Source organism: Mandrillus leucophaeus, unplaced genomic scaffold (assembly GCF_000951045.1).
Source record: "Mandrillus leucophaeus isolate KB7577 unplaced genomic scaffold, Mleu.le_1.0 Scaffold189, whole genome shotgun sequence".
Taxonomy (NCBI): Eukaryota; Metazoa; Chordata; class Mammalia; order Primates; family Cercopithecidae; genus Mandrillus; species Mandrillus leucophaeus.
The window spans coordinates 1497752-1512238 of NW_012101909.1; the positions used below are offsets into that span (position 1 = coordinate 1497752).

General features: G+C 44.0%; 1 protein-coding gene across 1 annotated transcript in view; it reads right to left on the reverse strand.

Moving 5' to 3' along the window:
- SLC14A2 (solute carrier family 14 (urea transporter), member 2) overlaps nucleotides 1-4657 on the reverse strand; it is a 78683-nt gene extending 74026 nt beyond the window's left edge. Inside the window, exons 1-2 of the mRNA XM_011978092.1 lie at nucleotides 4647-4657; nucleotides 3478-3481 (exon numbers count right to left, since the gene is read on the reverse strand). The gene's annotated coding sequence lies outside the window, so the exon portion shown is untranslated. The remainder of the gene's footprint in view (nucleotides 1-3477; nucleotides 3482-4646) is intronic.
- Nucleotides 4658-14487: the final 9830 nt, after the last annotated feature.

A 14487-nucleotide genomic window follows, 5' to 3' on the forward strand; every position in this document is an offset into this window, starting at 1 on the left:
GTTCACAAGTGCTAAAGACTCCAACCATCAGGGATTTAATGAGAGTGGATCTGCTGAAGTAAATAGGAAGGTTAATCTTTCTAAAGCACCAATTTCTCTATAGCACATCCTGTACCAGATAGTATTCATTCAAAAGTGTTTGGTGAGCACCTATTATGTACCAGTCACAGGGGATTCAACAGTGAACAAGAAAAAACTCATCATGCTCTAACAGAAACCAGAAAGTAACTGTTAATGCCCAGGAATAGGGTCGTAGCCGTTCCCACTGTAGGGTAGGAATAGAGAATGGAGGCATTGGAGAGAATCTTTCGGTTGTTTCAAGGACTGAGAGGCACTCTTGGGTCACTTGCTCTGGGGAAAACTGCTGCCATGTTATGACAACACACAAGCAGCCTTATGGAGTTCCTTACAGGGGAACTGAGAACTCTTGTCATCAACTTGCCCGTCATGTAAGGGAGCAACTTTGAGAGTGGATCCTCCAGCCCCAGTCAAGCCTTCAGGTGACAGCAGCCCTGACTGACATCCTGACAGCAGTCTCATTAGAGAGCCTCAGCCAGAAAAACCCAGTTATGCTCCTTCTGATTCCTTAATTCCAGAGACATTAAGAAGATAATACATGTTTATCATTTTATGTTGCTAAGTTTGGGCAACTTGTCACACCTTGATAGATAACTAATACATTAGCCATTAACGGCTCTTTAAGAATCAGAATTAGCTGGTCTCCTAGCAGGAACCCAAAAAAGGTATGCTTTTTATGGAGGAAAAGGTTCTTGGTGAAAGGAAGTAACTAATATTTGCTGAGTACCTACTATGTGGTAGGTACTGGTACCTGTGTTATTTAATCCTCCTAGCAACCATGTAGAATAGTGTAGAGGGCACTTGCCTATAAATCTGGAGGTAGTCTGCTGACAAAATGGGATGACAGACCATGTTAGAAAGTTGTGCAAAAAAATTGCACAGTTGGTTTCACAATTTTGCAGGAAATTAGTTTCCCATTGGTTGAGTCTCATGGGGCATAAACGTCTTTTGGGGATAAAACCCTGACTGGGGATTGGTTTTGAAGACACAACCCATTAATTGAAGAATTGAACATACCAAGCCCTCTGGCTACCCCTTGGGGACATACCCAAGAAGTACTTAACCAACATTGCCTTCAGAGAGATTGAATGCAGAGACAACACTCAAATGCATGAAAAAAAAATCAGAAAGCAAAGTAAGAAAATATTAAAACAGTCGAAGTGCTCCATCATTTAATTATTTGTCCAACCTTAGCAAGAACCTCTCATTCGCAATGTCTGTAGTCTTGAGGATGGGAAATACATGATTCCTGCCCTCCAGGAACTGAGGGATGATCAGACACATAAAAACAACATAGGATGTATTATGTGGAAAATTCCTGTGGTAGAACCTGAGTCTGGCTTGCTCAATCCTCCTCACAGTGTACCTTACTATACCCAAGAGGCTAGATAACTAAAAATTAGATTTCTTAGCATTCCTTGCAGCCAGTTTTTTTTTTTTTTAATTTGTCAATTTTAGGCATTTAGGTAAAATTTAGAAGGTGAGAGTGAAACAAAAGATTTTTTCCTGCTCTTTTTGGCTATTTTCTGATGAAAGTAAGTAAGATCATGGGCATATGAGGTTATCTTGCCATTCAGTGCTCAGCCACCAGCTTTACGGGGTTTGAGAAGCAATAGCTACAGTGGCGTCATGATTGTGACTGACTGATTCCTGGAATACAGTGGTTCCTATGCTGAACTGTGACTGATAGATTCCATAAGAAAGGAACCAGATAGTGTTATATGAGATTGGGGCAGTGGAGAGGAGGGGAGGGGTGGAATAATTAGAAAGGAATTTTTGGAGGAGGTAACTTTTTAGCATAAAGGAGTAAGGATTTCAAACAGCCCAGGAGAGATGAGGGTTCCCTGGTGGGAGTGATTAAAAGGGGCTGTTTCTCCTTTCCCCAACTTGATACTTCCTCATCACCTTCCCCCCTCCAGCTGGATGGTTATGGTTTTTATTAAAGCCTGGACTTGAATAGTTACTTGGAGTTTCTGTTTGTTGTCAGTGGGAAATGTGTTATTTCAATATGGAACTCAATACCCAGAAAACAGATTTTCATGTAGTGGTCTCATGGATCCTGCAAAGATAAATGTATCTGGAAAAGGCGGTGCATTTCCTCTCCTGTAGCCTTCCTTCATCACCCTTCTGGAGACTGCAGGCTGCTGTTCCATGCTAGGCTCCTGATAACTTATCTTTCTGGGAGAGGATAAAATGGAGGGACCAGGTGTTCTCTGACATGGCAAATCAGAAGAAAAATCATTGCATTGGGAGTGAGGAGACCTGGGATCTAAATTTAGCTCTGCTGCCTACCAGCTGTTTAACCTTGGTCAAGTTTAATTAATAACCAAATCTTTAAAATTTTGTGATTCTGCCCACTTCTCTCCAGTTTCAAGGCTGCAACCTTAACTCAGACCATTATTATTCCTTCTGTTATCTGTGCATCCTCCACAGTCCATTCTTCTTATAGCAACCAGAATAATCATCTTATCACTGAATCCCATCACCTCTCATTTAAGACTCTTTAATGCTTCCTGGTGCCCCTGGGAGGTCAAAACTCCTGGCAGAACTTAAAGTCTTATTTGTCTCAGTGGGCATCTTCACCCTCTTCTCCAGAGGGGGTTGTATTTTAAGGTGAACTAAAACCAGTGGTCCCCAAAGTGGGGAGTTTGCCCTGAGGGGTACATGAGACAGTCCATCAGGGCATGGGTAGAAAATATTAGAACTTTTATGTATATTTTTATTCAAAGGTTAAGAAGGAAATTAAGCTTTACTAGCCTGGTTAGGATTGTCTTTCAAGTTGTTACCTGTCACATGTGGTCCTTGTCTACTGTGTGTGAAGATCAGCATTGCAAAGTGAAGATGTTGGTGGTTGCTCGTGCAGGCTCTGGAGCCAGATTGCCTGGATTACTGCTTCCTATTGGTTATCAATATTGTATTATGATGATGATCACTGTGGGGAAGAGTGGAAGCCTCATTGTGCAGAAGGATGTACACAAAATTGATACTCAGATTAATCAGACTCTTGCAAAGAAGACTAACGGAAGCCCAAATAATTCATACAAAAGTGGTAGGGCTATTGCTTCCTTCGTTCTGATTATGAGCTCATCACCATCTATGTTGTAAAGTAAAGACAATGATAATCTAATCAACCACGATGAGAACAGGCCCTCCAAAACTGTGAAGTCTACTTTAAACAAGGATTTACATTCATTGTCATTAAAGATGACCCACACCTAAGTGTGTATTGTGCCTTGACATATTAGCTGATGTAGATGTAATTTATATTTAAACAAACATATTGGGGGTGACTGCCTAAAAATATTTTTTTAATGGAATTGCACAGTAAAGAAATTTCAAGACCACTGAAGTAGGCACATGCTTGGTTATGACTATGCAGAGTTTCACTAGACCCCATACGTATCTTCTGATGTAACATAAGAATGTGGACCCGTTGGTTACCGATGTTCCTGATGCATTTATAAAGCAGGGTTGTTTCTCTGCACTGTGTTTTCAATGGGTTTTAAAGGAGTAGACTGCATGATTTGGAGTATTTTAACTGCGAAATCATTTGATCTAGATATTGTCAGATATTTACTTAGAATTTTAAAATGGTAAATATTATGTACCATACAAAGTTATGTTGCTGCTAGGATGGGCTATGGTAACATGCCTCCACGTGATGGTGAATGGCTTCCTGACATTAGGATTAATTGGATCTCACACCAATTTCATCATTTAGAACCCAGTGAGAAATGACTTTTTTGCATCATATTCATTCTTGAAGTAATTTGTTTACCCCAGCCATCAAAACTCAGTTAATAAACCATGGGGATTGACAAAATGGCACTGTATAGGCAACAGAGAAATATTGGAAAAGTGAATTATAGGTGTGAGTGACTAGTAATAAATAATCAACTTATTCCTGGTGCAGAAGTGTCTATGACCAGGAGAAAATCTGACCGATGGAAAATTTGAATCCAACAAAAGTGAGCCACCTAATTATGCATGAAGACATTTGAAAGTAAACATGTTCTGGTTCTCTAAGATTGTTCTTCAAATACATGGTTTTGTTAAAAGCATGTCTTCTGACTCTTAGACCCTCTCCAGTTACCTGGCATCTGAAATTATACCATTAGTGGCTCACTCCTTTGGGGTAAGCATAGACCACTTCAGGTATCTTCTTTTGAAAAACAAGCACCCCTAGTAAGAGTTAGCACATCAAGTCAATGACTCTTTAGGGTGACTTAGTCTTTTAGATGATTCCACCACTGGGAGAGCTCTGGCACAGTGTTAGGGTTCTGGGCATCCTGGGAGGGGCTGTATGAGAGAGGATGAGAGCTGAGGGTTGAAAAAGAGTAAAGGTAGAGGGAGGAGAGTGGAAAAGGCTAGTTATAATGGTTTCAGTTTTGACAAATAAATACCCTGATTGTAACCCTAGAAACTACATCACTGAATTTATCATCACCCTCTGGTCTTGGGTAGAACTCACATCTTTCAGAATAATTCAATGTAATACACTCTTCAAGAGACCCCAATAAATACAGCGAACTCCCAGTTTTCAGTGACTCTGTCATCTGCTTGTTGACTGTCAGTGGTTAATCTAGGACAAAGATCAGACCATTCTCTCGGAAATCACACCCATGTTCTTATCAATTATGGACCAACAAGAGACAGGAAGAACAAATTTCTAGAAAGAATAGAAAAATTCTCTTCAAAGCACAAAACTGCTGTGATTGGGGATCACCTGTTATACACTTATCAGGATTCCATTTCTCACTGTTTTGAATGATTGAGCAGTGGTCATTCTGATCGAATCTTTGTGATGATTCATTTGTGATGTTCCCCTCCCTGCTTGTTCAGCAAGCTGACACATCTGCTCAATACCACCCCATCCCAACAACTGATTGACTCAGTAGATTCAGTGAAAAAAAAAAAAATCAAAGTTGTTTGACAAAATGTACTTTTTTGATAGAATCTATCAGTCAGTTGCTAACTAAATTGATGGGTTATTTTTATCTTGATTTTTTATTTTTGTTTTTGGAAATAACAAGTTAGCTAACTAAAAAGACCAGGTGTCTAATCGACTTGGCTGGTTGTGCTGACAGATATTTGAGATGACATCAATTGGCTAAACTGATGGGAATTTGAATGAGTTCAGTCAAAATGTTTGAATCCATCAGCGGGGAGTGTCAACCAATTTTTGCTTTGGAGAAAGCACACAAGTGTCTGCATTTTACCATGAGGAAGCAGAAGGCTTTTGGCCTTAAGACACAAAAAGAGGAGAATTCTTCGAAAGAGTCTGAGTGAAATTTTGTGTCTTCTGATCTCTTGCAAGGGCCTGAGTTTCTCAAAGAAAGACCAACTTCTCTGCCCCATCATGGTCATGTTTTAAGTCTCTGCAGAGGATAAAGCAGCTGAAATGAGTGTGGGGTGAAAGTGTTTTTCACATCACATCAAAGACCCCTATGTTACCTCTATCCTTGGGGTGAGGCCAGAGCTCATCCATGGAAAAGCCACACAGGTGAAGTGGCTTTTCAGTTTTCAATAATCCTTGCTCCTGCCTCCTTGCCCTGCTTCAAATTCCTTTTTAGATCTTCCTCCACCTTCACAGGCTATCCAATGCCCTCATACTCTCCCTCTCCAGGGCAGATATCCTCCAATCTCTGTAAGGAATGAGTGGCAAATTACTCTGCTCACTAATCCTCTTCAAGAGAGATGAAATTTTCATTAAGGACTGACATTAGTTGAACACCTATTGTGTACTAGATACTGTGCTGGGCCCTTCACACACACTGTCTCCTTTAACTTTCATATCTATTTACCATTGTATGGCTCATCCATGGCCTTTGGATATTTTATGAAATAAGCTTCTTTGACTGAGGTTTAGAACTGAAGATTTGGGTGGAGTTTGCATATTTTTGGCTTAATCTGGGCAGTGAATGAGTACTCCTAGAGTGGGACTTGGATCCCAGAAAGGAGACCCCTGGGCATCATGTATAGCCACACATCCCCTCACCAGGCAGAATGGCCAATGCCAAAGGCTCTGACCATTCAGATCTTTCAGCCAGTCCTGCCTAAGCAGATGCTTCCTGGATAAGACCAAAGAAAATGCTTGCAGTCTTGTCCAAGGAAGTGTAAGTCACCATAGTTCAGCTGAAAAGACTTAAAGACTGAAGATCATCATGGTGTTGCTTCATCATGCTACAGACTTGGAGTCTCTTCAAGTCAATGCTTATTAATGGGCCAGTCTGATCACTTGCTTTCAGAAAAAAGCATTGTCAGAATTTTTCTCAATGATGTTCATTTAGAAAACATTGGTTAGGCTCAGTTGGGGATTCCTTCTGGATCATGAATGGAGAGCACTATCCAGTTGGACTGAAAAGATAGAGGGGAAAGAAAAACCCCATTGGAATTAAGACAACAAAGTCAAAGTAGTTGTATACAGACCCAGAAAATATTATAGCCCTGAGTGGTGAATGGATCCAACCTTGTCTCTTTCTTACTATGTGGCCACAGAACAATTCAATGGTAGAACATGCACGCTCTCCTCTTGGACATTCAGTCAGTTGCCCAGAGGAGTGGGGAAAAGCCTGGGAAAGGAGGAGATGGCAGAGAGATCTGGGCTCTGGCTAGGGCTCTCCCACTAGACACTAAAGGCTTTGCTTTTTATTGAAGAATTTGAGGAAAATTCTGACAATTGTACCTTTATGACCCCATGGGTTTTTTTCTCTGCAGCGCCTCCATGTGGTAGGTTAGGATAAAGCTCAGAAAAGTAAAGTGACTTGCCAAGGTCGTGAAGCCAGTTGGTAGCCAGTTAGCATGAAGCTGCAGGTTGGGCCGTGCATTCTCTTTTGTTTTTCCACCATACCATGTGGTGCAGCATTGATCATCCTGAGGGGTGGCAGTCAGGTTTGGTGGAATAAGGGACAGCCTACGGAAGTGGTAAAGAATGAGGTTCTGGAGGCAGATGACTGAGTTTAAGTCTTGGTCTCACCTCCCATCCCACCCTACTTCATTGCATTATGACTCTGGGCACAATACAGCGCATGAGTTCCTTCAAATGAGGATGGTCATAAAATTGACTCAGATTTGGCTTCATGGACCTGCAACCAGCAGCAACCAGTACAAGTTGCATATGGCCCTGTATAAAAAGGGCTCTACAGTCACCATCTTGAAATTCACAATAATTCAAATATTTTCCATTATTTAAAAGCTTGAATTTGCGTTTTGTAAGGGAAGTCTAGTGGGACAATGGAGCATGAGCCACTAGATCTTCTGCTCACACTCAGTCCTACCTCTTGCTGCCTCCCTTGGTTCATGGTTCTTGAGTGCCTGTTACCCACTTTTTGGAGCCCAAGGACCTGCCCAGCCTCTTCCTCCTTGCTCCCTACCCAGTGACTGCTGCTGCTGTCCGTGCAGAGGTATGCACAGGTGAGGGTCAGAGTTGAGTGCATGTACCCTGCAGCATCTTAGCCCAATCCTGGTGCCAAGTGTATCCTGGCATCGAGATTACCATACCCTGAGGCTGCCTGTTCACTATGTGTTGTGGTGGAGGTGGAGGGCCTGCGAGAAGAAGGGATGCCTGACTCAATTTCTCCACTCCTGGTTGGGCACAGCAGGTCAGTCTGATGGCTGCTGTGTTTGTTGGGGGAACCTGGTGGCCAGTGGGCCATTTGGGAGTACACTGAGTTGCAGGATGGAACCCCTGGGTTCCGGTGATGGTCTTCACTCATCTAGCAAGATTTTTTGTATCCCAAGCAGTGTGAAATAAGTAGCAAATAAAAACCACCATGAGAGGGAGGGAGAGAGAAAAAGAGCACTCACAGAAGAAAGAAACAAGTTTTATATTTTAGTATCTTTAACTGCCTCTTATTTTCTCTGCTTTTTAACAAGTGCCCTATGTTTTCATTTTGCACCTATAAATCCTGTAGCTGGGTCTATATCTACCTCATGGGCTGTTGTGGGGATTAGATGAGCAAGTACCTGAGAAGGGCTCTGATATGGTGTGCCTGTGTCCCCACCCAAATCTCATCCTGAATTCCCATATGTTGTGGGAGGGAGCTGGTGACTCATGGGGGCAAGTCTTTCCCATGCTGTTTTTGTGGTAGTGAATAAGGATCTGATGGTTTTACAAGGGGGAGTTTCCCTGCATGAGCTCTCTCTTTGCCTGCTGACATCCACGTAAGATGTGTCTTGCTCCTCCTTGTCTTGTGCCATGATTGTGAGGCTCCCCCAGCCACATGGAACTGTAAGTCCATTAAACCTCTTTCTTTTGTAAATTGCCCAGTCTCAGGTATATCTTTATCAGCAGTGTGAGAACAGACTCAGAACAGTGCCTGTTGCTCAGGTAGTGCTCAGTGTCCTCTTCACCTGTGTCCCTGCTGGAGATGCAGAATGGCTGGGTCATGCTCTCTGCACTCTGGGGAGGGAGGGACACAGTCATGTTCCATGGGAGAGTGTCCCTCCATTCAACAAGCCCATCACAAAACAGAATTGTCTGCTCATTTCCTAAGTCCTGACTGACTTCTTTAAATTGGGCCAGGTAACAGAAAGGTAACTACTTTTGCAACAGTCAGAGCAGGTCGGGGCCAGGACCGTATCAGGCATCTCGCTGAACCTAACTGGAAGAAGGGCAAGGGGGGTTGTCATATGGCCACATCCGCTGTGATTCAACTCATTGCCAGCACGATAATGAATTCAAGAATGAGCTTCTGAAATGAACCCTTGATCAGGAGGGAAGCAGTAATTGTGCTGGTTATTAGCGATTACTCCTGGATGGGGGTTAGGGGCGTGAGCAATAGAATTAAATGAATTTCCTTTGAAAGTTCTGCTGTGCAAAGTAAGAGATATAAATGCTACATTATGTGTTTAAAATGCCTCCAGGGTTTGGTTTATAGACTTGTTTATATTTATATATTTATTTGAATGTTTATGACTTTCTGTCATTTTCACATTGGTATCTTCATACTCATTATGATTTTATGGCCGCTTTTTGGAAACCAGTGGCTGCATATACCAGCACATGATTTGATGAGAGAAGAAGATCCAGAAAGGAAAAATGAGTTTAATGTTATACTTGGGAGGAAAAGCCTTCCCTTGGGGTAAGAAAGTTAAAAATCAAGCAAGCGGTCTGCATGCTTTAGTTAGAATATTGAGGAATTATTGCCCGAAGGCAGCTGAGAGAGGCTTCTTAGAAAGATAAGGAAAGAGGAACCTTGAGTGGTGGAGGGACTGATTGGAGGTCTCAGAGCGAATTGTTAGAAAGTCAGGACAAGAGCCCAGGTCCCTGATGCCCACCGCCAATGCAGACCCACCTCTTCTCCTTCCTAGACAGAAAGCCAACTTATCCACTGGGTACAGGAGGCACAATGCCTACAGCCCATGATATTTTTAAGGGCCCATAAAAATGCCTTAATTTTTTTTTTTTTGAGATGGATTCTCGCTCTGTCGCCCAGGCTGGAGTGCAGTGGTGCAATCTTGGCTCACTGCAAGCTCCACCTCCCAGGTTCACACCATTCTTCTGCCTCAGCCTCCTGAATAGCTGGGACTGCAGGCCCCCGCCACCACACTCGGCTAATTTTTTGTATTTTTAGTAGAGATGGGGTTTCACCGTGTTAGCCAGGATGGTCTCCATCTCCTGACCTTGTGATCTGTCCACCTTGGCCTCCTAAAGTGCTATGATTACAGGCGTGAGCCACTGCGCCCGGCCAAAATGCCTTAATTTTTAAAATCAGGAGAAAAAAATGCATAGTATCATACTTGCATTTGTCTCAATACCAACACAGCCATAAAATACAATTTTTGTTTATATTTTTATGGAGGAAGGGACTTACAGAGGAAAGCACCTAGGACCAGTCTCCTGAGCAGACCCAAGCTACAGTGCTGCATCATTCCTCCCTCCCCTTCTCCACTGCTTTGAAGCCCTTGGGTCTTAAATATCTTTTTGTCTCTACAGAGAGATCATTTCAAACAGAGAACTGGAGCTTCTGGGTAATCTATTCTGATTGGTAAAATTAGACAGATAACCTACATGGGCACAGACACACTAACAGTAGGGGCTGGCTGACTCCATTTTGACTAGAAGGCCCTTGAGGTATTGGGTCTTGGGTCTCTACAGTACAGTACGTGTGAGCCATTAACTGCCGTGTGAATGTGTAGATTGCCCGTTTGTAGAGAGTCCCATTTAGTAAAATGCAAAATGTGTTGGGAACCTCTGATTGGGTGTGCATGACTGGCCTGCACCTCTCCACAACCCATTCTACCATGAGGCTCCCCCGTCTCAGTACAAGGCACTGTTACTTGCCTGGTGGCTCAGACCTCTCGTTCACACACCGCACCTCAATGCAACAGCAATTCCTATTAGTGCCACCTCTAAATTATATCTGGAATGTACTTTTTTCATCATCATTACTGCAAAGTGGCTAAGTCTAAGGCACCACCATCCCTCTCCTGGTTTAGGTGAATAGGCTCCAGACTAGTCTCTCTGCGTCCTCCTCTGCCTGCCCTCCGTCCATTTTCCACACAGCAGACTGAGCATTCCTTTGAATATGTAGCAGTGTCCCTGTCCTGCTCAAAACCTCTGCAGGGACCTCCTAGCTCACTCAGACACAAGCCAAAGTCCTTCCATGGCCCACTGGTCTCCATGACCTGGCCTCTGGCCACTTCTCTGACATCATCTTTTACCTCCTGCCTTCATCCCCCAAACTTTCCAATCCTTTTAGCTACCATTTTCCCCAAAATACTCACCATTACCTGGCATTCTTGGGGAACTACCAGGTAGTCACTGGTTGAGGCCTTCACTAGATCAGGGTCTGTAACAAGTGCCATAATCAAATATTTACTGAATAGATGGGTAAAATACTGTCACTGTAAACTCGATTTCTTTTCTTTCTTTCTTTTTCTTTTTTCTTTTTTTTTTTGAGATGGAGTTTCACTCTTGTTGCCCAGGCTGGAGTACAGTGGCAGAATCTCGGCTCACCGCAACCTTTGCCTCCTGGGTTCAAGCGATTCTCTTGCCTCAGCTTCCCAAGTAGCTGGGACTACAGGCACACACCACCATGCCTGGCTAACTTTTGTATTTTTGGTAGAGACGGTGTTTACCGTGTTTTACCATGTTCTCCAGGCTGGTCTTGAACTCCTGACCTCAAGTAATCCACCCGCCTCAGCCTCCCAAAGTGCTGGCATGAGCCACCGTGCCCGGCTGCAACCAACCTTCTTTGGAGACTTGTCTGAGGTTTTGATGGGATTGGTTAATAGATGGCTCAAAGGCCGTTTCTAGGGGATGGGACATCCTAGAGGAGGCAGAAAAAGGGTCCAACAGTAGAGGAGGTAGGTGGGGTCTGAGTGGTGAGGAGTACAGAGCAGCTGTGAAGGCAGTTTTTATGTCATCTGGGTGAGACCACGGTTCCCATTTGATCAATTAAACACTGATCCAGGTGTTGGTATGGGAAGGTACTTTGTAGCTGTATTAAGGTTCATAATCCGTTGACTTTAAGAGCGATTATCTTCGATGACCTGGATGGGCCTGATGTAATCATTGAAAGGCCTGAAAGGTAGCACCGAAGCTTTCTTGGGGAAATAGAAATTCTGCATGTGAACAGTAGCTTCAGCTTTTGCCCGAGAGTTCCAGCCGCGCTTCCTGACGGGAACACGCACACATGCCATGGCAGGAAGACTCTTGTCTCCCAGAGATACCCAAACCAACATGGCCCTACAGACCTCACTTTGTAAGTTACCCCCTTCTCTTGTTCAACTCCTGGGTAATTCCCGCTGGGTTTCATACATCACAGGAAATGCCCATTCTGGCCATCTTCCTTCCCTTTTAATTCTAATATCTCCCTGTTCCCCAATAAGAGTTTGAAATATACCCGCAGTGTTTTGAATGAAGATTCTGTTCTAGCTGCGCATGCCTCCATTAACCAAAATCAGGCTCAGGAGTCCTGGGGGTGAGATTAATTTTGTTCTAGGTAGCTGTGCCAATTTCCACTGCTTCCAATAGTATTTCAAACTTACTGAGAGCACTTGGCAAGCGAGGCCTTTCCACATGGTTTACCCACATTAATTAATTTAGCCTTATGCCACTGTGGCGAGATAGGAGAGGGCAACTGGGGTGCACAGGCAGAGTTTACAGGGAGACTAGAGAGGAGAGGTGCCTTGTGAACAGAGGGAGGGGAGGGTCTTTACGGAACAGATGCTTTCCTCCAGTCTGTACTGGGTGCTTTTCTTTTTCTTGGATGAAGTCTGTGCCACTCAGCAGGAGGGCTCCAGGAAGCGTGAGCAACGTGGGCCCCATGACCTCATTTCTGCACTGCATCTTCATGATTCGAGAGGGGGACCCTCCTCATTGAACACCCTGGGGGCAGCCAACTCAGTCTGATGTTGGCTCCAAACATCAGAGATTGAGTTGAACAAGGACATTCAAGGCTTCAGAGTGTGTGGAAGGGAGGAAGGTGGTGAGCAGGGAAGAGGACAAAGGCTGCCACTAACTGAGTACCTAGCACCTGCCAGGCCATATCTGAGAGTGTTTCTTAGTCCTAATCCTCACAGCAACCCTGCTAGGAAACAGAGGCTCTGCCTGGCATTACAGTCTTTGCTGTTTCAGGCACACGTGGAAAGGAGAATCTAATTGCAAAGCTTGAAAGAGGCCATGAGACCTGGTGGAGAGTACACAATTTCTAGCCCCAACCATGTGACTTCAAGTAATTCATTTAATGCCTGGGTACCCCAGTTTACTTAATGGTTAAGTGGAAAGACATTCTAAGTGCAGTGGCAAAAGTGTGGGGTTTGAAGTAAGATTGCCCAGCATCAGGCCGGGTGCGGTGGCTCAAGCCTGCAATGCCAGCACTCTGGGAGGCCAAGGCGGGTGGATCACGAGGTCAGGAGATCGAGACCGTCCTGGCTAACACGGTGAGACCCTGTCTCTACTAAAAATACAAAAAAATTAGCCAGGCATGGTGGCAGGCGCCTGTAGTCCCAGCTACTCGGGAGGCTGAGGTAGGAGAATGGCATGAACCCGGGAGACGGAGCTTGCAGTGAGCCAAGATCGCGCCACTGCACTCCAGCCTGGGCGACAGAGCAAGACTCCGTCTCAAAAAAAAAAAAAAAAAAAAAGATTGCCCAGCATCTTATATGCTTCAGCTTTAAAAAAAACCCCAGCAAAATAGGGACTATAAATCATACCTACCTTACAGGGTTATTGATGAAATGAGATACTGCATATAAAGTGCTTAGCACAGGAGTGCAAAATAAATGTTAACTATCATTAATTCCTCACACAGACGTTGTGAAGATCGTTTTTCTAGCCCTGTTTTACTGAGACCCTGCTTTTTGCATAACATTAAGCTTAGTATTCTAACATGTATGCAAACACATAGAAAGGGTGTAAAGCATACTATTATTTTTTACAATACAAGAAAATGGTTTAAAAAGGCGGTTGTGCAAGCAGGTGAAAATGCTGAGATGGTTGAGTAAATGAGATGGTCGGATTTCCGGGTGGTTAATGTGGAAAGGATTCACGGCAGAGTGAATGTCTGGGTAGGGTTTGGAAAGAGGAGAGGATTACATTCTGGAGAAGGAAGCAGTTATTTCTGAAGGGGATGAAGTCTTGCAGGGGTTGGGGGTCGGTGGGGAAGTTGTGCAGGTGTGGCATGCATAGTTGCCTGGTGGAATTCTGTTCTGACCAGGGTGTGATGGCTGCTGGGAGTGGTAGAGCCAGGTTAGTGATGAACCATGAAGTCTGTGTGGGAGAACCTCACTTTGGTGACAAGACTTAGGCTCTAGAGTTCTGACTTGTTTCCAAGAGTTCCAGAGTTTAGAGCTAGAAGACATTTGGTTCAGCCTCCCATCTCTCAGGCTAGAAAACAGTATCCCAATTTTTACAAGGAAGAGATAAGTAAGGTGCCGTGAGCTGCGACGGATCTAATTTCTGGATGGTTGGAAGGCTGTGCCCACTCTGCCTGGGTCCGCCCTGCTGTCCAGATGCCTTTTGTTCACAGAGGCAATGACTGGTCCAGGAGAGAAAGGAGAGGAGGGGATGAGAGAGGGCGGGACAAACTGAACCTTTCAATCCTAACAGTCAAATGAAGATCAAAGAAAGCTTGGCAGGTGATCACTGAAGTTCATGGAGAAAACCTGCAGTACCGTTTTCTGACCAAATGAGTCTATGGGTTGTTCAAATTCTGCTTTCCCCAGACTCCATGCCCTGATTCCTTTGAACCTCATATCTAACCTCATATCTAATGTCCAAGCATTCTTTTATGTGTCTTACACTTAAACATCCCATTGCTATAGTGCATTTCCTACTCTGCATCCTGGTCCCATGTGCTTGTGGTCCTTCTCAAATCCTCTGCTGTCACAGTGACTAGTGTGTGCCATACAAATTGACCCCTCCCTCTCGTGTACCAAGGCCCTATGTCCCAAACCTTGCAC